Raw genomic sequence first — 27233 nt, forward strand, 5'->3', positions numbered from 1 at the left:
GGAGCAAACATTATAAATTAAGCAGATGCCTACTGATTGGGGAATGGCTAAATAAGTTGTAACATATGAATGGAAGGCTTCTGTAAGAACTGATGAAAATCACAAATATAGGGAAGCAAAGAGTGATAAGACAAAATGAAAACAAGCAAGCAAAGCCCAGAAAACAATACGCAATCACACACACGAAAAGCACAATGGTCAGAACACAGATGAAAGGGACCATTTTACCTCTGGACCTATTGATATCTACGGCATACCCCAAAGGGATAAAAGAAAGATGCAAAAGACTCATATGTACAAGAATATTTCTAGAAAGTCTTTTGAGTTTGTGGTGGCAATAAATTAGAAACTGAGGGAGTGTCCATCAATTGGGGAATGGCTGAACAAGTTAGGGTATATGAATGTGATGGAATGCTATTATGCTTTACAAAATGATGAAGGGGATGGTTTTAGAGCAACCTGGGAAGATTCCTATGAACTGATGCAGAGTGAAGTAAGAAGAACCAAGAAAATAATTTATATAATGATAATGATATTGTAAAGACAAACAACTCTGAAAGACTTAGGCACTGCTCAACACAAGGACCAACCACAGTTCTAGAGGACTCATGATTAAACATACCATCCATCCCTAGATAGATAGAGAACTGATAGACTCAGAATACAGATTAGAAATACAAACATACAGAAATGTAGAAAATTATGTTTTTGTTTCTGGACATTGCCAAGTCAGGAATTTGTCTTGCTTGACCATACACACATGTAACAAGTTTTGTTTTTCTTGCTTTCTTAATGAGGGTAAGGAGTGAGAGAAAGAAAATTCAAACCTGAAAATAAAATAAAATAAAATTTTATTTTTTTAAAGTGGACTGCTACAAATTCAATAAAGAAAAGATATAAGAAGATATCCTCGTCTCCTTTGAGGAGGTATGGGACAGGGCACAGAGAAGTCTATGGTTTTGGAACATTTCGTATATTCTCAGAGTTTTTTGTATCAGTTTTGTTGATTTCTTTCTTTTCCTATTTTTCCTTAAAATATTTTCTTATGAGGCATGGCTTTCTGGGAAGGGGAAAACAAAGAATATAGAAGGAAATTTAGGTGACATAAAAACTAAAGATATTAATGACATTTTTTTTAAAAATCTAAGCAAGAGAGAGAGATGACAGATACAGCCGACAAGCTGTATTACAAACTTCCACTCTACTCCCACCCTCCAACTGCCCCCCCCAAAAAAAATATGCAGCAAAGCCCACACAACAACAGAAGGCTTTTGGCAAAATGATGATGATGCAGAAGAAGCATCTCTAAGATAAGTGAGAGAAGGCACGGAGCCATAGAAATGAAGCTTGAAGACCAGGGTTCGAATTCAAGCTTTGTTTAACCTTGGGGCCCGTGGTTCCGTCTTGCTTTGGATTACAGGAATTCTCCATAGTGCTCCTAAACCTTTCAGTATCTAGTGGCTGTTGTAACCAACCTGTACATAGCCCTTGCTATATGCCGGGCGCTGCAATAAGCTCTATGCAATTATTTTCTCATTCAATCCTTGCAATAATCCTGGTAAGTAGGTGCTGTTATTATCCCCATTTGCAGATTTGGAAACTGAGGCAAGCAGAGGTTCAGTGACTCACCCAGGGACACACAGATAATAAGTGTCTGAGACTGGATTTGAACTCACGTCTCCCTGACTCCAGGTCCACGGCACTCTGTCTACTGCATCACCTAGCTGCCTTGAACTAAACCACGTCAGGAGAAAGTGAGGATGTCAGGCCTAGATCTAGAACCAGAAGTGACCTCTAAGTCCACTCAACCCATTGCGCATGTCAGGCCTGGGGCTGAGGAGTTCTAATGGCCTGCCCGAGGTCACACAGAGTAAGTTTCAGGGGTGGGAGGTCCTCAGAACTTGGCTGGGAGCCTCATGATGAGCTCATAGGGAGACACGGACAAGAAGAGAACCAGACAGACAGACGTATGGGGAGCGTTCTAGAGCATGAGAGGAAACGTTCACGATGATGAGAGTATTTTGGAGTATTTCACATTTTTTAGAGACATCTAAGTGGTGCAGTGTGCTGGGCCTGAAATCAGGAAAAAGGAGTTCAAACTCAGCCTCAGATACTTACTAGTTGTATGACCTTGGACAAGTCACTGAGCGGCTGCTTGCCGCAGTTTCCTCAGCTGTAAAGTGAAGTCAACAATAGCACCTACCTCCCAGGGTTGTTGTGAGAACTGAGTGAAATATTTGTAAAGGGCTTAGCACAGTGCCTGGCACATAGTAGGTGTTTAATAAATGCTTTTTGGCTACCCGTCTTCCTTTTCTGCCTTCCTTCTACTCGTTAAGACAAGCAAAGCCCTTTCTCAATCATTCACCCACTAATCACAGTCTCAGAGTTGGAAGGCATCTTAGGCGTTGTCTAATTAGTCCCCTCTTTTTCACAGAGCAGGACATGCAGGTCCACTGAGATTAGGTGAGTTATCTGAGCAGTAAATGGTAGAGAGTATTCAAAGCGGATGCCTCCGCTGGAGTCCTCTCACACCAAATTCAGCATCACCTCCCCGTATCGGCCAGTGTAATAATTATTGGGCAGTTTGGTGCAGCAGAAAGTGACCAAGCTAGAACTCCAATCCAGGCCATCTGGCTCCAAATTCCCCAACCTTACCACTATATCACTGTGCCATTTCTATCTGTGGGTGGTTCCTTTTGTTGTCTCCAAGAAGGCATGTAGCATTCAGGTGAGGGTCCTGGTCTTGTGCTCAGAAAGACGTAGACTCAGGTCCTGCCATGGACCCATCCTATCCCTGTGAGTATCAACAGGCCACATCAGTGCTCAATACCACCTAGGAAATTATGGAAGACTATAAGGTGCAAAGCAGTCGCTTCTCTGCATCAGTGAAGAGTTTTCATGGCTCTGCCCTCATGAAAACACAAGCCTGGACCAAAAAAACTTTTTTTCTTCCCTAAAGTCCTCCAATGCATCAAAGCAGCAGAGATTAAAGTGACCTTGATTGATGGGAACCTCTGCCAGTGAAGTATAAACCAGGGTGAGGAGCCTGCAGCTGTGAGGCCACATGTGGCCCTCTAGGTCCTCAAGAGCAGCCCTTTGACTGAATCTAAACTTCACAGGATAAATCCCCTAAATAAAAGGATTTGTTCTGTAAAACTTGTACTCAGTTGGAAGGCCACTGCCAAGGACCTAGAGGGCCATGTGAGGCCTTGAGACCACAGGTTTCCCACCCCTGGATAAACTCTAACATGTTCTATCAACCTAGAAAGACAGGCCCGCAATGGGTAGCCCCAACAAACCCAGGATCTCAGATCTAGAAGGGGCCACAGAAATCATTAGGTCCAAAGTCCAGGAGCAAGGGCTCTGTCCCCAGTGTGCCTGGCAAGTATAATACAGCCCCCTTTTGGAAGAAGTCAAAGTAGTGGGGGAGGGGGAAGAGGGGAGAGCCCACCACCCAGCACCCAAGACAGCCCATTCCATTGGTGGCTAGCCCTAATTATTTAAACGTATGTCCCTATGTCAAACAATTCTCTCTCCAGCACTTCTACCCAATGCTCCTAATGATGTGCTTTCCAAATTCTCAAGCACCGTATATGATGGCTGCCACAACTCCCGTCACCACCTTCATCACTACCACCACCATCACCTTCATCAATACTATGGGACCCTGGAACCAAACAGAACAAAGTTATCTTCCATGTGACCATGTTTCAAATACTCTCACTTCCTCCCAGGTCTCCAGGTACCTGAAGAAGGGGAGGTGGTACCGGAATGGAGGATTTCTTAACTCTAGCAGCCCTGAGGTCTTTCTCCATATTGCCACAGGAAGGAGGCAGCCCATGTAAGGCTTGCCATGAGTTGGTCCCTGTGGGAAGGGGTAGGTGCACTGGAAAGGGAAGGAGACTTTCTGGACTGTCTATGAACTTGGATATCATTCATTTCTGTGGCTTTGTTGTATTAAATCAAACTAGTTCTGAATTTGATGCCTTCTTAGCCTGAGAGCTGACTCAGGAACTGAGAGCATGTGATGATGCTCCTGATGGAGAAGGATCAAACACTAGGATTCCCAGGGGCCACCAAGGTGGGGGTAAAAAAAAAACAAGCTAGATGCCAATGTGATCAGGATTTCCTGGGTAGGTAGGCAGTGCTAAAATCGGCCAGAAAGAAACTGTGAGAAATTGCTCCCCAGTGGGGCTCAACTTAGGTGAGGAGGAACATTCCAACAACAGGGTTACAGTGTCCTCCTTTGGACATGAAAGTGACCATTTACACTCCTGTGACAACAGGCTTCTCTTGTTGGGCCATGTGTATATTGGGGCCATTCCTATATGCTAGACTCTGTAGATAGAAGTGTCCTCCCCCTGACCTTATTCCATATACATTTTCTACATAAGTGATTCATTTCTAAGTGTTTGTGTTTTGTGGCTATAAGTAGGAGATATATGTTTCTGTAATAAAGATGCATACAAATATATGTAATTATGTTTACATCTATAAATTATAGATGTAAATATGCTTACTCATATGAATTACACATATAAATATTCAATATCAGCGTACATTTATGTTTTGTGACTGCATGATGTATTATTGGCACAAGATATGAATACATGCATATAAATACACATGAATATAGATATACACAAACAGTTATCTCTATATAAAGAGACAGCATGGCCTTAAAACCAGTAAGACTTGAGTTAAAATCACCCATCTGACATATACTTCTAGAGAGAGGCCCTGAGCACCAAGGGGTTAAATATTGTTCTAAGTTACAAAGGAAGGTACCAAGCTGCATTGGTGGAGGGAATTTCCTTACCCAGGGAGTTATTTTTTTCATCAATTAAGTCACAGGTACAGACCCTTTCTATCTACTTGTCTGTCTCTCCATACATCGGTTTATCTCTTTGTGTGCTTACTACCAGACTCCTTCCTACAAGCAGGCCTTATTTGAGTCTTATTTGGGTAAATGAGATCTCTTTGACAAGTGAAAAACGCTCCACAGAGTTATGGTATTATTAAGGATCCATCATCATGTCTGTAGCAGGGCCCAAGTACTAAGGATGTTAGTGGCTTTCCTTTGTTTCGATGATGTCTTCTCTGCTAAGAGTAAACAACACAAGAAGATACGAGATCTGAGTGTAGCACAGAAGACTTAAGTTAGATAAAAAGCACAACTTTCTGTCGGGACTGTGAAATGGGGGGAAAGTACGCAATCACCTTCTTGCTCAGCAGTGGTTTATTGCAAGGAGTTCTGAGAGGCAGCAAGATTGATCAGCCTTCTCCATTGACCTCTGGAAGCTCTTTCTTAGCCCACGACCCTTTTGCATCATTCTCTGAAGTCATTACCTGAATTAGTAAGATAACACATTCATAAATTCAATCTAGTCAAATCCAGTCCAATTCAGTCTAATCTGATCCAACAAGCATTCACTAAATACCCACTATGTCCTAGATATTGTAGCTACGGTGACAGAACAAGGAATATTTCCTCTAACAAGGAGTTAACGTTTTACTATGGGGATACAACATAAAAACAGGTAAGTGTGTGTCTGATAATTTGAGAATGAAAAGAGAACTAACAATTATGGGGATTGGGAAAAGCTTTCTTCAGTATTTAGCAGCACTTAAAATGAGCCTTGAAGGAAACAAATGAGGGGAGGATGCATTCCAGGCGTGTACAAAGACATGAAGGGAGGAGAGAGATCGTAGAGTTCAGAGAACAGTCAATGGGCCACTTCGTCTATAACTTACGCTGTGCCAAAGGGAGTGATAGGAAATAAACCTGTAAAGTGATGATGGAGCCAGATAGCGCAGAATTTATTATAGCACAATGAGGATTTGGTGTTTTATCCTAAACAGTGGAGTATCCTAATTGTTTGAGTAAGGAAGTGATCTAAGCAATCTCGTATTTTAGGAAGATTTTTTTTTAATTGTGGATGATGGATTGGAAAAGGGGAAGTCTGGAAGCCAGGAGTCCAATTAAAAGGTCTTTTTGATAGTCTATGTAAGGGGTGATTACTGCTTGAACTTGGCTGATAGCTGTGTGAGTAGAGACAAGGGGGGCAACAATACAGGGGTCCCAGAGATAGAATCACCAAGAATTGGAAACCCATTGGATATAGGAAGAAAGAGGTACTTGTTGGATTAAGAATCCAAGATGACTCTCAGGCTATGAATTTGCTTGAGCGAAAGGATGGTACAGCCTGAATAGAAATAGAAAAAACTGGAGAAGGGGTGGGTCTGGTAGGAGAAAAGAGAAAGCTCCTCTTGACACATGGCTGTGACCTGAGCCCCTTCTTTAAATGTGTTCATTTTTATTACAAACCTGCCAAGCAGAAATTATCCCATCCATTAGAATGTTAACTTCTCATGAATAAGAACTATTTTTCATTTTTACATATTCCTTCTCCCCCATAGATCCCCTCTTTTCTCTCAATACCCAATTCAATGCCCCCTTCTACATGAAGCTGTTTTTAATTTTCCAAACTTCTACTGGGCACTTTTCCTAACCACTGTGAAGCAGACCAAGGGTCTACTTGAGCCTTCTTTTAGAAATTTTGGTAAATGATTTGTCTTAGTATGCTAATTTAAAGCCTTAGGACTTTTAGAAAGGAGAAACTTTATCAATCTTTTTTTTAATCATCATTAGATCCTTTACATCCCTTTCCCCCTCAGCAGAGGTCTAACCACTTTTTTGAGGAGCTGGTTAAGAAGTTCATAGAAACACTTCATTCTCCCTTTTTATAGAACAAGGACAGTTACCAATAAGGGTAAGAGGCTTTGCTTTGATCCACTTAAGAACAATACCTTCCTTCCCTTTGCCTTGACTGGAATAAGGAAATGATTATATAATAACAGTAGGTCAATTATTATAGAGGGCTCAGACTTCTCAATTTAACCAATTAATCAGAGCTATGACATATGAGTGAATAAGACTTAGAGTTCAACTGAATCAACCAATCAATCAAAGACACTAAGCTAGATGTGAAGAGTATTTGATTTGAAAAAAAGAGAAGACCATCGGCTTAAATGAAATTATGCTACGTAAGACATGTATTGAGATTAGTTGAGGATGCAGGAACATCCTTTGGGTCTTGTCCAAAACAGCAAACACGTTTAGAATTAAGAACTCAAGTGTGTGGAGGCATAGAGGAGATAGCAGTTCCAGCCAAACCCCTGAAAGGTAATTACTTGGGAAAGAGTGAGAGAAAGAGCATCTATCACCTCCCCCTGCACTTGACCAGAAATGGCCTTTGTGTACTTCAAAAAGCTGGAAGACCTGATCTTCTCATTAGCATTCTAGAAGCATTCTCAGAACAACTAATGATCCAAGGACAAACTAGACATACTAAGGAAAGTCAGCTTTGGTATTCTACAAAGATACTGGTAGAAAGCTATATCATGTCTTAGAAGAACTTCATGTTGGGCCCATTAAGAAGAGAAAAGGAGTTCTTCTAAAAAGACTTCCATAAATTGTGATTTTACTACATGAGCTCTAATCTTGAGTCCACTTTCCCTTAAACTATGTATATACTTGTGGGAGCAAGTCTCCCCACTTTTTTGGTGAAGGATATTTTGTACCAGTTGTTTTTACCTTGCCACCTTAGTAAATGTCTTTTTCTAAATGTCTTCCTGACTTTTAGTGACTGCTAATCACCAGGGAAACACACTGATGGGGGCTCATGAGCTATAATATAGAAAACCATTCCTCAATCCCTAAAAATCCCCTAGAACCCTGAGGGGAGAAGTGGTCAGCCATCATCTGGGAACACTGCCTGCCAGAGCAAATGGAAGTTTGGGATGGCAGCCTCAAAATCTGCACTACAATCAAAGACAAGGAAGAAGCCTTTGATTCAATGCTTAAGAAATATTTGCTGAATTGAATTTAATGTTAAAGATAGACATGACCTTATAAAATATCTGGGTAGCTAAGGTCCAGAAAGAAGCAATAATTTGTCCACACTCACTCATTGTCAGAGTTAGGATTAGAGCCTAAACTACCTGACTATACTCTTTCTACTACATTACAGGTAGTAGAAAGAAGATGATCTTGAGCTCCTACCACCTCATACCAACTCTAAATTGGAAAGGATTTCAGAAGCAAATTAGCTCCACCTGATCTTAAAACCAGCATCTATCAGATTGGCAGGGGTCTCAAAGCTGGTAAGAACAATAAACCCACAAAAAGGACAAAGTCAGGATTTAAAAGGGCTTTGGCAGGTCACAACATTAAGCCAAATACTTGAATTTAATAGACTTGTAACTTGAATTAAAAAAAAAATCAATTTCTCATGTATAAGATCGATCAATCAACTGGCAGGCATTAAGTACCTACTATGCTCCAGGCACTGGACTAGGCATTGTATGTGAGAAACATACGGCCAGATAGTTCCTCTAGAAAAAGGCTGTGGGTTTCAACGGGTTCCAGATCCAACAAGTCAACAACGAAACATGATAGCCAAGAAGGTTGATTGTGATTGTAGACTGTGCTGAGAGAATTTTCTTGTGTACAGGGAGGTGATAGTCCCGCTTACTTCACCATGAGCAAACCATTTCTGGAGTGTGTGACCTCAGAAGACAGAACTAAACAGATAAATAAATACAGACGATGTCAGGGGGAAGAAAACAAAACTACTTCCTATGAATTAGGCCTATCTATAAGGAGGGTGGCATGAATCAGTGGGTGGTGATTCTACCCTCACTAAAGGTCCTCAAGCAAAGATTGGATTCACGTCTATGGAGTATATTTTAGAGGGGATTTTTTCTAGGTATTCAGCACAAGAGTTTAAGTGACTTCCCTCAACGTTGTCCGAGCAGTATGTGTCAGAGGCAGGCTTTGAACCTAGCTATTTCTGGCTCTGAGGTCAGTACTCATCCTCTATGTCCCTTACTAAGTATTCAGATAGTCTTTGCTTGAAGACCTCCAGGAAGAGGGAGCCCAACACCTCCTAGGATACTCCTTCCACTTCCGAATGGCTCCGATTGTCAGAAGTGTTCAGTTGAGCCACAATGTACCACCCTAGTAACTCAGTGATTGCTTCAGATTCTGCCCCCAAGATAAAATTATCTTCCCATCAGAGCTACTATGCAATGATATGTTTCCTCTTCCAGGCAATACATTTTCGTTTCAAAAATGCCTTCCAAAATGAGAATGCCTTAACTAAAAAGAATGAAAGTCTCAAAGAAGGAGGAGGTAGTTTTTTAGACATGAAGAGAGAAACCAGACTCAAATCCTGCCTCCAATAGTTTTTAATGGAAAGTAACAGGCTACGTAGTGGGCCAGTGAGGGAGATGGCTGGGATCAGGTGGGTGCGGTCAGTGTCCCCGTGCTCAAACCATGTTAGCACACATCTTCATAAGACTACTCCTGACTAGGTTTTTTTCAGCCCCCTCTTCTAACTCTTTGGGATCCTCCACAGGATCATACACTAGAGAGTATCTTGGGGGAGCAGCCACAATGAAGGACCTGGGGTCCACGACATATAAAGATTGATTGAAAGGACTGGGGATATTGAGCCTGGTGAGGACTAAGGGGTGTGTGTGTGTGTGTGTGTGTGTGTGTGTGCATATGTGTGTTTGTGTGTGTGTTTGTATGTGTGTCCGCCTGTGTGTGTGTGTGTATTTGAGGAGGGGGAAGATGAAAGCTGACTTCAAGTCTGTGAACAGCCATCATATAAAAGAGGAATTAAGCTTGCTCCATTTGGCCACAGAGGGCAGAGCCAAGAGCAATGAGGGGAAAACTGCAAAGAATAGTTTAAACTTGATGTCAGGGAACAAAACAAAACAAATGAACAAATGAACAAACTAAAACCAACAAACTTCTTAACAATGAGAATTGTCTGAAATTGGAAGGGGCCTCTTGGAGAGGTTGGGATCTCCTGCTTTGCAGGTCTTCACACAGCACTGGAGGGCCCCTTATTGGGTACAACACAGTGGAGATTCTTTTCATGTGTAGTTTAGTTTAATAGCTATTAAGGCTCCTTATAGCTCTCAAATTCTGTAATCAAGTCCATGACAAACCCTGAGACTCTTAGAAAAGGGCAGGTTGAAAATACATATGATTAATCTGTGCTCTAGTGGGAGTGTTTTCTTAGACCCTAGGTCTCTGTAGAAAGGAATGTGCCCTCCTCTTCACTAATCTTTTTGTCCATCTTCTTTTGCTCTTTCCTTCTGTGAGGAGAAGGGCTGGGTTAACCAGTTCTGGCTTCTCCTGGCAGAGATGGGGGTTTCCCCCTCTGTTCCTTTGTACATACCATCCCTCCCATCCACCAACCACACAAGCACAGAACCTTAGAGATGGGAAGGACCTTAGAGGACACTTAACCATAGAATCTTAGAAATAACGATACAAATAACATTAGCAATTATCTGGTCCTCCTTGCGTAATAGATGGTGCCCATGGAAGTTAGCCCCTCTGGGAGCTGAACCTACATCCTCTGATTCCAAGTATACTGCTTTTTCCACTAAACTAGGGAGTCATCATTGCGGAGTGTGTGTGTGTGTGTGTGTGTGTGTGTGTGTGTGTGTGTGTGTGTGTGTGTAATGAAACCCTCTGCCAGGCTGGGAAAGCCTATGGACCCATTCTCAGAATTATGCTTAAGCAGTCTTCATTCTTACCGAAGGAAAAACAGTAAAGAGAAACGGACAAAAATATAGTCAAGAGGAGAGTGCATTCCTCTCTACAGAAGTCTGTGGTCTAAGAACACTCCCACTAGATCACAGATTAATCACATCTTCTATTTTCAACCTGCCCTTTTCTGAGATTCTCAGAATTTGTCATAGACTTGATTACAGAATTTAGGAGCTGGAAGGAGCCTCAGTAGCCATCTAGAGCAACCATGCATGAAAGGAACCCCCACTGTAATATACCCAACAAGGGGTCTTCCAGATGTTGTTTGAAGACCTATAAAGTGAAAGATCCCAGCCTCTCCAAGAAGCCTGTTTCAATTTTAGAATTTTTGAAAATTTAGAATTCGGAAAATTTTGAATTTTTCACAGACTTGATCACAGATTCACAGAATTTGAGAGCTGGAAGGAAACTCATCAGGCATCTGGTTCAACCATATGTGAATGGATCCACATGGAGGGGTGAACCTGCTTAAAGAAGAGGAAACTAGAAGTCAAAGATTCTCTGCCAGTCAGGAGTGGTATCAGGCCAATGAGTGGCTCCCACACGTTGAGCCTGGGTGAAAGGGAGGGATCTAGTCTCAACAAAACACAGTGAAACAAAACAAACATAAGATTGCAGACCCCAGGTTAAGGAATCATCTCTCTCTCTCTCTGGATGCTCTCAATTTATCAGTGTCCTACATAAATTAGGGAACCAAGAGCCAAAGCCAGTCTTCTAGCCATGGTCTAAGCAGGGCAAAGAGTAATGGGACAATCTTCTCCTTAGTCTTAGACATTATGCTTCCCTAAAAGCAGCCTAAGATTGTGTTTGATTTCTTAGTTGCCAAATCACAATATTGGCTCATGCCAAGCTTTCAGTCTACTCAAATGCTTAGATTGTTTTCAGCTGAATGACTGTTTAGTCATTGCCAACCTCTTCCCCAATCTGCCATCTTGTACTTGTGAAGTTGATTTTCTTTTAATGGGGATGGAAAATGAACATTTATACTTATGAAATTATATTTTATTCTTTGCATCCTAATATTTTAACACGTCAAGATGCTTTTGAATTTGATCTGTCACCCAACGTGATCACACTGCCTCCTAGATTTGTGTGAAAATGTGGTAATAGGAGGAGGAACCAAGATGGCAGCTGGAAAGCAGGTACTTGCCTAGGGCTGTCACCCAGGACCCTCCAAACACCAATAAAAAATGACTCTGAACAAATTCTAGAACTGCAGAACCCACAAAATAACAGAGGGAAGCAGGGCTCTAGCCAAGGACAGCCTGGATGGTCACTGGGTAAGGTCTATCATGCATGGAGCTGGGAGCAGAGCAGAACAGAGACCAGCGTGGGCTGTGCCCAGACCAACCAGACAGGGAGCCAGGCAGGAACAGGCCCTAGCACCCTGAATCAGTGAGTCGTGGCAGTTACCAGAATTCTCAACCCACAAACACCAAAGACAACAGAGAAGGTTAGTGGGAAAAGCTGCTGGTACAGAGTAAAAGGAGTTCATGGTTTGCCCAACACCCCAGGGGCAGTGGAGGTGGTGCAGCTACAGAACTACAGCTGCAGTTGCTTCTGGCCCCAGGCCCACCTGGTGGGAGGAATTAAGTGGAGGATCAGAGCAGGAGAGCAGAGCCTGCTTAAGATCTGAATCCCTGTTCGGGTTAGAGGTTCTTGGGGGAGGAGGAGCACTGCTGTGGCAGATCTTGCTGTGAGAAATAGTTCTGAAAACAACAGCACATCCCCTCAAGCTTGGAACAAAGTACTCTCTGCTCTACAAGCAGTCGTACCCCAATGAAAAACTCAAGGGTCAAGTAGTTGACTGGGAACATGGATAGACAGCAAAAACAGACTCAGATTCAGACTCAGACTTTGGAATCTTTCTTTGGTGATGAAGAAGACCAAAACATACAGCCAGAAGAAGTCAACAAAGTCAAAGAGCCTATATAAAAAGCCTCCAAGAAAAACATGAACAGGCCATGGAAGAGCTCAAAAAGGAGTTGGAAAAGGAAGTTAGAGAAGTAGAGGAAAAATTGGGAAGAGAAATGAGAATGATGCAAGAAAACCATGAAAAACAAGTCAATGATGTGCTAAAGGAGACCCAAAAAATACTGAAGAAAATAACACCTTAAAAAATAGACTAGCTCAAATGGCAAAAGAGCTCCAAAAAGCCGATGAGGAGAAGAATGCCTTGAAAGGCAGAATTAGCCAAATGGAAAAGGAGGTCCAAAAGACCACTGAAGAAAATACTACCTTAAAAATTAGATTGGAGCAAGTGGAAGCTAGTGACTTTATGAGAAATCAAGATATTATAAAACAGAACCAAAGAAATGAAAAAATGGAAGACAATGTGAAATATCTCATTGGAAAAACCACTGACCTGGAAAATAGATCCAGGAGAGATAATTTAAAAAATTATTGGACTACCTGAAAGCCATGATCAAACAAAGAGCCTAGATATCATCTTTCAAGAAATTATCAAGGAGAACTGCCCTGATATTCTAGAGCCAGAGGGTAAAATAGAAATTGAAAGAATCCACTGATCACCTCTTGAAAAAGATCCCAAAAAGAAATCTCCTAGGAATATTGTCGACAAATTCCAGAGCTCCCAGATCAAGGAGAAAATAATGCAAGCAGCCAGAAAGAAACAATTTGAATATTGTGGAAACACAATCAGGATACCACAAGATCTAGCAGCTTCTACATTAAGGGATCAAAGGGCTTGGAATATGATATTCCAGAGGTCCATGGAGCTAGGATCAAAACCAAGAATCACTTACCCAGCAAAACTGAGTATCATGCTCCAAGGCAAAATATGGATTTTCAATAAAATAGAGGGCTTTCAAGCTTTCTCAGTGAAAAGACCAGAGCTGAACAGAAAACCTGACTTTCAAATACAAGAGTCAAGAGAAGCATAAAAAAGGTAAACAAGAAAGAGAAATCACAAGGGATTTACTAAAGTTGAACTGTTTTGTTTACATTCCTACATGGAAAGCTGATATGTATGATTCATGAGACCTCAGTACTAGGGTAGCTGAAGGGAATATACATATATATATATATAATATATGTGTGTATACATATATATATTTATGTATATATATATGTATATATATATATATGCAGAGGGGGGGCACAGGGTGAGTTGAATATGAAGGGATGATATCTAAAAAAATAAAATCAAATTAAGGGATGAGAGAGGAATATATTAAGAGAGGTAGAAAGGGAGAGATAGAATGGGGTAAATTATCTCACATAAAAGTGGCAAGAAAAAGCATTTCTGTTGGGAGGGAAGAGGGGGCAGGTGAGGGGGAATGAGTGAATCTTGCTCTCATTGGATTTGACCTGAGGAAGGAATAACATACACACTCAATTGGGTATCTTATCCCACAGGAAAGAAGGAGGAAGGAGATAAAAAAAGAGGGGACCATAGAAGGGAGGGCAGATATGGGGAGGAGGCAATCAAAAGCAAACGCTTTTGAAAAGAGACAGGGTCAAGGGAGAAAATTGGATAAAGGGGGATAGGATAGGAAGGAGTTAGTCATATAGTCAATATAGTTAGTTTTTTACAACATGAGTATTGTGGAAGGGTTTTGCATAATGATACACATGTGGCCTATATTGAATTGCTTGCCTTCTTAGGGAGTGTGGGTGGGAAGGGAAAAGGGGAGAAAATTTGGAACTCAAAGTTTTAAAAGAAGATGTTCAAAAAAAGGTTTTGCATGCAACTGGGAAATAAGATATACAGGCAATGGGGCATAAATATCTATCTTGCCCTACAAGAAAGTAAGGGAAAAGGGGATGGGAGGGAGTGGGGTGACAGAAGGGAGGGCTGACTAGGGAATGGGGCAATCAGAATATATGCCATCTTGGAGTGAGGGGGGGTAAAAATGGGGAGAAAATTTATAATTGAAACTCATGAAAATTAATCCTGAAAACTAAAAATATTAAATAAATAAATAATGGTTTAACTCTCCTGCCAAAAAAATAAATAAATGTGGTAATAGTACCATCTATTCATTTAGACAAGTCATTAAAACAGGAGAGGAGGAAGCAAAACTCTCGCAGCTAGAGACGTCCTTTCTAGTTGACATCAAGTCTCATTGGTCATTCTTTGTATCTGGCCATCCAACCAATTTTCTAATTGTCTTCTCATCTGATAACAGTCTCCTTCCTTGCCCTTGGACTTTGAGGGGCAAGAGTACGAGTTAATAGACCTGAGTTTACATTATTTCTCTCGTCTTGTCTATATGATTTGGGGCAAATTTCTTCCCTATCTCTGGGAAGTTTTCAGGTCAGGAAATTGATAAGATCAGAGTAGATGTGGGTCCCTTCTAGTTTAAATCCATGATTCTGAAACAATGGTGAATTCACAAAGCATGTGTTCTTTTTGTGGGAAGTGGGAGTTGTTCCGGTCCTTTGTAAAGGGAAGATGTTAGCAGAGCCCCCCCTTAGGCCCTGTGACGGAGGCATACCTCTTCTCTCCCATAGCTTCCTCTTTGGCACAGCCATACATCTCACTGTCCTAGGAACCCTCAGTAAGTCCCTTTACCTTTCTAGGCCTCATTTTCTTCATCTGAAATACGAGGAGGTTAGATCTGATAGCACTGAGGTCCCTCCTAGCTCTAAATCTATGATCCAATGATGTAATGAATTATAGTCCTGTATTTGCTAAGGGCAGTTAGGTGTCATGGTGGGTAGAGTGTTGGGCCTAGAGTCAGGAAGACTCATCTTCCTGAGTTCAAATCTGGCCTCAGATACTAGCTGTGTGACCCTGGGCAAGTCATTTAACCCTGTTTACCTCAGTTTCCTCATCTGCAAAATGAGCTGGAGAAGGAAATAGCAAACCACTTCAGTGTCTTTGCCAAGAAAACCCCAATGGAGGGACACGACTGAAAAAAAGTGACTGAACAACAATAATTTACTATATTGGGGGAAGGGTGCTTATTAACCCATTGTGCTAAGAAGGGACTGTCTCTTTTATTTCAGGCACACCATTGATACTGAATCATAATACTCAGAGTTTTGCTTTATTAATGTCTCAACCATGAAGACTTACTGTTCAGCCTTTCCTAGGAAGGGGAGGCGAGACTCTGAAGATCTTAGCTGTATGTTTGAAGCTGCTTAAAAGGGTAGGTCAATTCTTCCCACTTCTTACTGTTGAAAACAAAAGGAAAAGCCAGACCGAAAAGAAGCCCCCTGGAGTAAGCATTAAATGACCTGTGGACTAGATGCCATTCCATCATTCTCTAGTTGTGTGACCTTGGATAAGTCACCTACTATCTCTGAGTCTCAGTTTCTTCATTTATAAAATAAGGATGCTAATATCCCTGCTGCAACTGTCCTGCTGGGATGTTGTGAGAATCAAATTTTAAGATTGTATGTGGGAAACTGCTTTAAAAATGGTGAGCCACTGTGGAAACATGAAAGAGGATCATTGTCAGAGGTCAAATATGAAGCAATAAACATTTATTAAGCTCCTACTATGTGCTAGACACGGCAAAAACTGGGGATATAAAAAGAGGCAGAAGACAGTCCCTGCCCTCAAGGAGCTCACAATCTAATGAAATATCCCCTACACAATTAACGTATGGAAATTTTTTTGGATTAAGTTGGAAAATTCCATATAAAGTACACCATTTTGAAAATGCTTTCAGGATAAAACATTCCATTTCCCTTCCTCTTATTTCACACTGCTTGACCCCCTCTCCCCACCAAGGCTTCTTAGCTAAAGCATTAGTTTGCTTCCCTTTCTTTCCTGTTGCCCACAATTAGACCTTCCGTATTCTGACCCTGAGTCATTTTAAAAGAAATGCAAACATTGTGGCAAACCTCCTCAACATTTTTATCCCCCAAACCTCAAGAGATGGATGATTTCTATAACAAGGCAGCAGGTGGTGAGAGGGGGTGAGGGACAAGAGCAAGAACGAGCCACCAGCCAGGTCCTGGTCAAAGCTCAGAAGAGTTGTCTCTTCCTGAGGCCCTCCCAAAAGCGAATGTGTTCTTGGACAGAAGAGAAGGGCCAAGAAATGAAGTAGGGAGGGAATAAGCATTTATACAGCACCTACTGTGTGCTGGTCATTGTCCTGAGTGCTTTACAAATATCTCATATTACCTTCACAACAACCACGTGAGAGAGGTGCTGGTGTTGTTTCCATTTTCCATTAGGGGAAACTAAGGCAGACGGAGGTTGTAACTTGCCCCAGAGCATCATGTACATTCACACAAAATCTTTAAATTCAATGTAAAAAAGTCTCCATGCACAGTAATTCCTTAGAGGACATCACCTTAGATTGTCAATTCCTGGATGGCAGAGACTTTTGTTCTGTTTGGTTCCCCAGTGTCTGGGGCCAGATTTGAATAATAACTGATATTTGTGTGGCTCTTACTATGTGCCAAGCACTGTGCTAAATGCTTTTACCAGTATCATCTTATTTGATCCTCGAAGTAACCCTGTGTTACTTCGTATGTAAGTAAATATGTGAAGTAGGTGCTATTATTATCCCCATTTCATAGGTTAGGAAACAGGCAAACTGGGTTAAGTGACTTGCCCAGGATCACACAGCTAGTCAGAGTCTGAGGCAGGATTTGAACTCAGGTCTTCCTGACTCTAGGCCCAGAGTTCTCCCCTTTGTGTCATCTAGCTGCCTCTATAGAGGTGTATGTCCAAACAATTGTAGTTTGTAGGCCTTCCTGTTAAAAATCACCACACTTAAAGTTTCATAGAAACATACCTTCTTAAAGTGGTAAGGAATCATATAGCAGAGAATGCTAGAAGGAATCTTAGAATTTTAGCATTGGATAGAACCCTCGAGCATAGAATGTCAGAGCTAGAAGGGACCTTAGATCCAATATCAGAGCTGGGAAAGATCTTCATACAGAAAACGCTAGCTCGAGAAGACACCTTGGAATATAGAAGTTTAGAACCTAGAATACTACAACTGAAAGGGACTTGAGAATAAATTATTAATGTAATGGGAGTTAGGGGATCAAGAGAGTCCCAGTTCAGTCTGGATGAGCTCCCAATCAACCTGAGGGTGTTATAGGGCAGGGGCCTCTGTTTGGAAGCATTTGAAAGCATTACCCCATTGGGGTGTGGATACCCACTAGCATCTCACTCGTACACACAATAAACCCCTGAAAATCAGCAGGGTGAGACTCAAGGTCAAGGGGGTAGAAGTAGAAACATGTAGAGAAGCCCCACTTCCTTGTGATCTAGACCAGAAAAGCACCAGTGGGCTTGCAGGAAAGTGAGGAGATAGAATGTCTCCTCAGGGAGTTAGCTGGTGTTGGTGTTCGTTGGTGTTGGTGATGAAAGGGACCTTAGGACAGAACCCAAGTTCTCTACATCCCCTTTGCTTATCTTTCCATTATACCACAAAGACTCCTTTTCTAGAGTCAGGGGAGATCTGAGTCTGAATCCTCCCTCTGATGGTTGTTTGATGTCTGATGTGACCAGACATTGCTTTACTCTGAGCCTTCTATGCCGAGAAAATGGGAATTGTAATGTCCTTGTTAGGGCTACTTCTTGTTACAATTATTCCATAGGATTTCAGTGAGGATGAAATGAGTTGCTTTGTACATTTTAAAGCACCATTTAATTGTCAACTATTTTTATTCTTATTAATGGCAACTGATACATGCCCCTTGGTCAGAGAAACTCTTTTCTATCCCTCTGGAAACTCTGGGCACCAGATTGCTTTATTCTTGTTACACTGAAATGGTCAAAATTGACCCATTTTCAGCCAACATAAATGAGGTGGAGACAATCCATATTTAGTGTTATGGAACATACAAAAAGGGAAGTTTTTGTTGAAGCAGAGACTGCTGGACCATTTGTTTGGTACCACGTTGTAGGCAGAAGGGAGTCATCATTTAAGGTTCACTTAAAGACTGAAGGGGATTAGGAGCCACTATTTCCTGTGGGGGGCTCAATCCACTTTTGAATCGCTCTGATCATTAGGATTTCACATATTGGAACCTAGAACGTTAGAGATAAAAGTAACATAAATATTAGAAAGTCAGAGTTAGAAGCGCCTTGGAACATAGAATATCATGGTTAGGAAGAACCTCAGAGTGTAGCATGTCGGCTGTGAGGTAAGAAAGAATGAAATATAATGTTAGAATGTAGAATGTTAGACTTGAAAGTGACAAAATACTATGTTAGAATGTCAAAATTGAGAAGAATCCTCTTCCTACTCCCTGTTCCACCCCATACCCAGAGTTATCTTTTTCTTTTAAGTAATACATTTCAACAAATACAGTTTATTAAAAATCTTCATGGATAATGGCTAACACATCTATTTCCTGACAATTCTAGTAAACTAAACAAAGCAGAAAGACATTTTGGGGTGGCTACTCAGGAAGTTGAACTCATGCAATTGATCTTGCTGCCTTTAAATACTCATTTTGAAAAATAAGTTTCTTAAATCTTTTCTGGAAAACCAAAGTGGTTGTTGTCATTTTGATACCTCTGAAATATCATCTCCAGCACCAGTAAAGCAGCCCGAGAAACATCACGTTAAGTAGACAGCCCTTCCCCTGGAAAAAAAAAAACTCTTTATATAAATCTGCCTCAAAAGTGGTGATGAATTACATTACTTCATAGCCCTGCTAACCTGTGGAGGGTAAAGTCCAGACAGGTTGAGAAATGGAACATGAGGACATAAAGAAGACAATTCCATTAGCTCCCATCAAGGAGAAGGTCAACGGGGGGGTAGAGAGGGGGCCCAGATGCATGGTGCATGCTAAAAGAAAGGGAATAAACCATACCAATGGAGGAGATGAGAGATGAAGCATATGCTTCTGGGCCCTGACTTGATCCACCGAGGGAGCTTATTAATTTCCACTAAAGACTAGGTCTGTCTCAAGCTGCTAATTTGGGAAAATAAATAATGAACCAAGTTAATTAAAACAAAAAAATAAGCCAGGGGTCACATCCTTAAATTTGATTTCTCTATTAAAAATAATAATGACCTCAATGACAATTTTTGCTTTATTTATTTACAAACAGTAATAGTCAAATCTCAAAAGGGCTTTACAACAAAGAATGCTACAGAATTACAGAATTTGAAAGCTGGAAGGTTCCTCAGTGTCATATCTACTGCAAACCATCCCAAAAGGAATCCCCACTGAAACAGACTTGGAAAGGGACAGTCTAGTCTCTTCTTGATGACCTCTGAGGAGAAGGAGTCCAACACCCCAGCAAGCAGCCTGCTCCACTCTGGGGAATTCAGCTTTCATTGTTAGAAGTGTATCCTAACGTCAAGCTGAAATGGGCCTCTGCAGCTTCCCTCAGCTGCTTCCGCCTCTGCCCTCTGGGGCCAAACAGAACAGGTCTACTGTCTCTTCCACATGACACCCTTAGAAATATTTGAGTACAGCTCCTGGATCTTCCCTAAGTCCTCTCTTCTCCAGGATCAACATGCTCGGGTTCCTTAGACTATTGCTCATATATATGGATTCAAGGCCTTTCACTCTCTTGGCTGCCTTCCTCTCTAGATTATCAATGTTCTTAAGCTGTTGTGTACAGGACTCAGCGAAATGCCTCAGATGTGTTCTGAAGAGGATTGTGTACAGTGGGACAACCCCTTCTTCCTGGAAGCTGGGCCTTTCTTAATGCACCCTAATATTTCATTCGATTTTTGGCCACCATATCACATTAAAGAGGTACATTAAGCTTATAGACCACCAAAATCCCCAACCTTTTTCTATAACTGCTTCTCTCCACACATGCTTCCCTCATCTGCTTAAGGTGGATATGTTTGGTCCCCAACTGTCCCCGACTTTACATTTATTCATGTTGGATTTCGTCATTGGTATACATCTTGCAGATGCCTAGATTTTTTATGTTGTCTTTTTTTCCCAGTGGGAGTTTCTTGAGGACAGGCACAGTTTTGGCCTTTCTTTATATCACTAGCCCTTTGCACAGTGCCTAACACATAGTAAGCACTCAATAAATGCTTGTTTACTTCAGTTGACCTTATAAGACAGAATGACAAGTGAAAGAAGCCTTAGAACATAGGATGCTAGCGCTGGAAGGCATCTTGGAACATGGAATGTTAAAAGTAGCAGAGACTTTAAAACATAGGACATCAAATGTCAGAGCTGGAAGGGACCTTGCAAATTATCCAGTGCAAACTTCTCCTTATACAGATCAGTTTTCATATCCCTGTACTAATCATTTTCATTGTCCAGAGTTTATATTTGTAATTTACTATCATTCTAAAGATGTATAATTATTTTGTGCAAAGCCAATAAGTTAAACAAGAACTTATTAAAAATCTACTTTGGGCAAGGCTCAGAGCTGGGCATGAAAAATAAAGAGGAAAAATCATACACTTCCTAACCACATAGAACTTAGAGTCTACTGGGGAGACACAGTATATACCCATGAAAGTATGGTGCTAAGTTAAGTTGCGAAGGGGGTAAAGGAGAAATTAAAGAGGAAAAGTTCCCCAGGAAAATGTTACAGGAGGAGAGAGCTGGTCACTAGCAGGATCAGAGAAAACTTCGTGGCAATGGTGGCTTCTAAGCTGAGTCTGGAAGGAAGAGAAGAATTTCAGTCATAGAAGAGGAGGGAATGCATTCCAACCATGGGGGACAGCAGGTGATGGCATATCAAGTTCAGGAACAGTTAGTTGTCCAGTTTGGCTGGAACATAGAGTGCCTGGAGGAGAGCGATATGAAATAAGGGTGGGAAGGTAGACGGGAGCCAAACTGTGGGGGACTTTAAATGCCAAGAGGAGGATTTGGTGTTCTATTTCATAGGTCATGGGCATCTACTGAAGGGTTTTTGAGCCGGGGAGGGAAATGGTCATACCTGTGCTTTAGGAAGTTTATTTTGGCAGCTGTGTGATAGCTGGCTTGGAGAAAGAAGATGCTGGAGGTGGCTAGCTAGGAGGCTATTGCAATAGGCCAAGTGAAAGGTGACACAACCTGGTATCTGTGTGAGTAGAAAGAAGAGGGTTCATTTAAAAGATGTTGTGGATCTTCAGGTCCTAGCAACTAATGGCTTTAGAAAGTGAGGGGAATGGTGGAATCCAAGATGACAAGATGGGGTTTTGAGCTAGAGCAACTGAGGAGATGTCTTGCACACAGTAGGTATTTAATAGTACTCTGTCAACCAGGAACACTGGTCACTCAATCTCCCAACTCTGGGTATTTTCCCTGGTTGTTCCTCATGCCTAGAATGCTGGCAAATCTACCTTCTGGGTTCTCTGGCTTCTTTTAAGACCCAGAAAAAATCCCATCTTCCACAGGAAGCCTTCCCTGATTTCCCCTTAGTGAGAATGTCTTTGCTCTGTGGTTTACCACCCATTTATCTTGTATATAGCTTGTTTGTAGATAGTTATTTGCCGTAATTGACTGTGAGTTTCTTGAGGGAAGGGACTGTCTTATCCTTCCTTTGCTTCCTTTGCTCCAACACTTAGCACAGTGCCTGGCATATATTAGGTCATTAATAAAGGTTTATTGGCCGACTGAATGAATGAATGTTGGTACCATTAATAAACATAATAAATTTTGGAGGAGGAGCAGATTTAAGGGAAGGTTTTCATCAAGGCTGATGGAGGTTCGGAATCATAAGTATTAGAGGAGCAAGAGAGAGTAATTTGCTCATCACCAGCCACAGGAATTTATCAAGTAAAAAGGTCTTATGAAGATCATGTTATGTGAGTATCCATTGAAGGAACCTTGGAGAAGAGAGGACTCTCTGGAGGTTTCCAAGCAAATATTGTGTGGTCACCTGCTGTGGAAATCTTGTATTCGAGCACAGATTCTAACTCAACTTATGTGACTCTGATTTTGTGAAGTGAAAGAAATCTGTAAATAAGTGGAAGACTGTCACATGAAAAGGAAATTAAATTCATTCTGCTTGGCCTTAGACAGGAAAACGAGGCGCAGTAGGTAATATGTCTCAAGAGGCAGATCTAGGATTGATGTTAGGAAATGACTTCCTAACAATTAGAGGTGGCTCCAGGTGGAATGAACAGCATCCAGGAGTGGTGAATTCCTCATCCTTGGAGGTCTAAAAGTGAAGACTGGATGGCCACTTGTCAGGGATGTTGGAGAGAAGATTCCTGTTCAGGCTCATGTCAATGGTCTATGGGTCCCTTCCGACTCTGAAATTCTGTAATTATGCCATTCTATGACTCCACATAGATCCTTAGGTCTTGACTTATTAACTTTAGTTGTGTATGAACAGAAAGCCATTCCAAAAGCACTGGTATGTTGGAAAGGATGTAGGATTTGGAAGCAAAGGTTCGAGACAAAATCCTACCTCTGTAGCTTGTTACTGTATACAGTTGGGCCAGCACAACCTCTCTGGGCCTCAGTTTATCCATCTGTCAAATGAGTGAGTTAGGATCAATGACCTCTAGGGCACCTTCCACCCATTAGCTCTATGGTCTTTATAAAGAACTCCTGAGTAACCGGAGGCATAGCTAACGTTTGCCAATCAATTAGTCAACAATAATTGATTAAGGTGCTACTATGTTCTAGGCACTGTGTGAGGCACCATGCATAGCAAAAAAAGAAACCTATAGAATCCTACTTGTAACAGATGATAGAAGGAGCAGGGCCTCATTAGGATATTCTCCGAGGTCCTTGCCATTGCTGCTTTAAGAAGTTAGCTTGTCCTTTCTAGTTTAGATAAATCCATTTATCGAAGGCATGGGCCTCAAAGGATGAATTTTTTCAACTGACCTTCTTGCCTCCTTTCCATCCATGCTCCATCCTACAAACCATAGGTAGATTAATCTTCTGGAAATGTAGCTTTCATCACATCCCTTCCTGATCAATACTCTATTCCTGCATCAAATCAACAGTCCCCAGCCAGACTCCTGAGGGCCTTGGTAACCGGCCCCACCCCATCATCTGTGAATTTTAATATTCCCAGCATTTCATCCCCTTACAAAGCTGATTACATCCCTGCCTTGCTATGACAGATGGTCTTTAGAGATTCTATGGCTGAAAAAGCCATTACCTTTATCCATTTCCTGCTTGACACTTAGGCTGGTCCTGACAATGGATACAGGCCACTATCAGGCTTATTCGTGAAACCTTTACAGCTTGGTAGATTCACAAACTCTGGCACTGAAAGGGACCTTAGAAATCCTCTTGCCCAACCCACTCACTTCACACATGAAGAAACTGAAACCCAGAGAGGGTAAGTAATGGAAGAGCTTTACCTTAGGTTTCATAGCAGGTAAGTAGAAGATGTGAGATTTTGAACCTCTGACTCAAAATCCAGTTCTAATTCCACTCATCCATGCCACCTCTCCTGAAAAGGGGTGGGTGGATGGGAGAAGCAAGCAAACAAACAAAAAAACACTTTTCTAGAACTTCAAAAATGGAGTGAAAACTTTTATGTACAGTGAACTCCCATCACTGCATGTCTAGTAAATATTTGACGAATCAAATTAGAGATGTAAATCAATTCAACAAATATTTTTTAGCATCTTAGCATTGGAAGGAACATCAGAGAACATCTCATCCCCCTTCTGGAGTAACAAAAATCCCCTTTCCCACTTCCCTCACAGGCAGCCATCAACCAATCATGATAGTTCCATAATGGGTTAATAAAAGGGATTGCCACCCTAGCCTTTGGAAGTAATCACAGAGATAAATTATAAGCCCAATCATTACACACCAATTCAATCAAACACAACACAATCCAGTCAAAACCAATCCCAGCCCATCTAATTCAAGAAGCATCTTTAAGAATTATGTATGAGACACTGCCCTAGGTGCTGGGAATACAAAGGCAAAATTTTAAAAAATCACACTCCTGACCTTCATGAAGATTCTATTACACTAGTGAGAGAGATAAAACCTGAAGACAAATAAGCATATACATGGTAATTTGAGGATGATGGAGAGAACATTAAAAATAAGAGGGAGCAAGAACAATTTACCTTAACAATCAGGACAGAGGTTGAACCCCAAAGGAAGCTAAGGATTCTGTTAGTGGAGGGGAAGGGGAAATGCATTGTAGGTGTGGGAGATAGCCTGTAAAAAGGAACAGGGGTGGGGAAATGAGTTACTGAATTCAGAGAACAACATATTCAGTCAGTGTGCCTGAGTCAGTGAAGGAATATTGCATTGAATGTCACACAAATCCAACAGGCTATGTCTTATGCTCTGATTTTTGCATATGTGTGCTTCAAAATACCCATGATTCCAGAAGTGTGGGTACTTCTGTAGACAGACAAATATTACAACTCTTCCAAGCATTAGTTCCTCTTGTGGTCATCATAATTAGTCATCTAGTTGGTATCCAATGGGTAATATAGAATCATAGTTTTACAGCACAGGAGACCTTTTTGTTATCCAACAGTTTCAGTCATGTCTGATTCTTCATGGCCCCATTTGGGGGGTTTTCTTACCAAAGATCCTGGAGTGGTTTGCTATATCCTTCTCTAGCATGACGCCATCTTGTCCTACTTGCTCATTTGACAGATGAGAAAAGAAGACACACAACACAGACAGTAAGTAAAAGCGAAGGATTTGAACCTAGGTACTCTGGCTTCAAATCTAGAGCTCTCTCTACTACCCTGCCTCTTTTTCCTAATGAAATTAGCCAGCTGGGTTCTTGGAGTCAAACTCACAGTTTGTTGTTGGGATGAACTGTCCAAGCTTGGACTTCTCTAGCAGAGTCTTCAAGAACTCAGGTTCAAGTCTAGTACCATGGTGAGTCATGATTGTAGGATCTTAGAGGAGGTTCTTAGCCAAATCTGAAAATATGGAGTACTGTACAAGTACAGGATGGGGAAGAGATATGAACGAGAAAGCAGTTTTCATGAAAAAAGATCTGACCATTTCAGCCAGTGTGGAGGTGCATTGTGAGTCAGTATGACATGGTAACCCCCCCTCCCCTACCAGAAAAACTAATGAGATGGTAGGCTGCATCATCAGAAGAGTCCTGTCCAAGTTGAGGGATCTGGACCCTGCCCTGTGGTCCTCTGCCTTAATCAGCTCCCCTTCTGTGCTCTGCTTTCGGACACCAGACCTCAGGAGGGAAATTGACAAGATGAATCATGTCCAGAAGACAACCAGGAACTAGGAGAGACTTGAAGCATTGCCATAAGAGAATGGACTGAAGGTATCAGGGATGTTTGGCCTTGAGAAGAAAAGACTTAGTGGAGATGTAATGACTTTCTTCAAGTATTTACAAGGTTGTCCCCTGGAAGAGTGATGAGGCATGTTTTGCTTGCCAATAGAGGAGAGAACTAGGTGTTCCAGGGAAGGAGATTTGTTTTCAACAAGAAAGGAAAATTCCCAACAATTAGAGGTATCGCTGTAAGGAAATAGATTGCTAAGTGGTGTTGGGGGAGGGCTTTCAAGAGGGGAAGATGAAGAAGCTGTATTTACCATGACTAGAAGTGATGGAGCAGAGACTGGGCAGGCTGCCATCTGTGGGTATTGTAGAAGGTATCACTTCAGTAAATGGAGGTTAGGATAGATGACCTCAAAGATTCTATGATTTTGGGCTATGTGCCCAAAAGGGAGGGGGTAAACTCAGGAACTCACCTGAAGGCACATGAAAATGTGATCTTGTGGTTTCAGGTTCCTCATAGCTCTGGTGATCCTTATCTTGTTAATCTCTGCTCTTACCTCTCTCTGTCTGGCTCTTTGTCTCTGTCTCTTTCCTTCTCTGTCTCTTTGTATATCTCTCCATCTGTGTATCTGTCTGTCTCTGTCTCTGTCTCTCTCTGTCTCTCTGTCTCTCTCTCTCTCATCCTTTCTCTGTCTTGGTCTCTCTGTATATATCCCTCTGTTTTGATCTGTCTCTTTGTCTGTCTCTCTCTGTATCTCTCCATCTATCTGTCTCTGTCTCTCTTTATTCCGTCTCTCCATCCCTCTCCTTATCAAATAGCCAAGAAATCTATAATAGTAAATTAAATACTCACCATGTGTTAGGTACTATACTATGTGTTGCACATTAAAAAGATTTAAAAAATCTCTACATTCAAGGAGTTTGCATTTTATAGAATGAAGCAGAAAGTACACATATAAGGTAGGTGGCCAGAGGATAGTTTCTTCTTCTCCCAGCAGGGTTGTAGAGACTCTAAGAATAAGAGGACTGTTTTCTCTTCTTTTTAATTTATGAATAAAACAGGATTTCCATAATATGGTATAATAAAAAGATGATTGCACATGAAACTGCAAATCTATAAAGTTATTATGTAAATTTCTTATTTTTCCTTTTTTCTTCCCTCCCCTCACCCTAGAGATGGCTACCAATAGACACAAATAAATGTAAAATAATCCTATATATCTATTAGTTCTTTCTCTGGTTGCAGATAGTGTCTTCCTTCATATGTCCTTTGTAGTTAATTTGGGTATTTATTATAGTCAAAATGACTTATTCACTCAAAGTTGTTCTTCGAGCAATATTTCTGTTACTGTATACAGTGTTCTCTTGGCTCTGCTCATTTCACTCTTCATTATTTCATGCAAGTCTATCCACATTTTTCTAAGATCATCAAACTCATCATTTCTTACAGCACAGTACTGTCCTGTCACAATCCTATACCACAACTTCTTCAACCATTCAACAATTGATGAACATCCCTACAATTTCCAGTTCTTTGCCACCACAAAGAGAGTTGCT

The sequence above is a fragment of the Trichosurus vulpecula genome, chromosome 4, assembly GCF_011100635.1.
Source record: "Trichosurus vulpecula isolate mTriVul1 chromosome 4, mTriVul1.pri, whole genome shotgun sequence".
NCBI lineage: Eukaryota > Metazoa > Chordata > Mammalia > Diprotodontia > Phalangeridae > Trichosurus > Trichosurus vulpecula.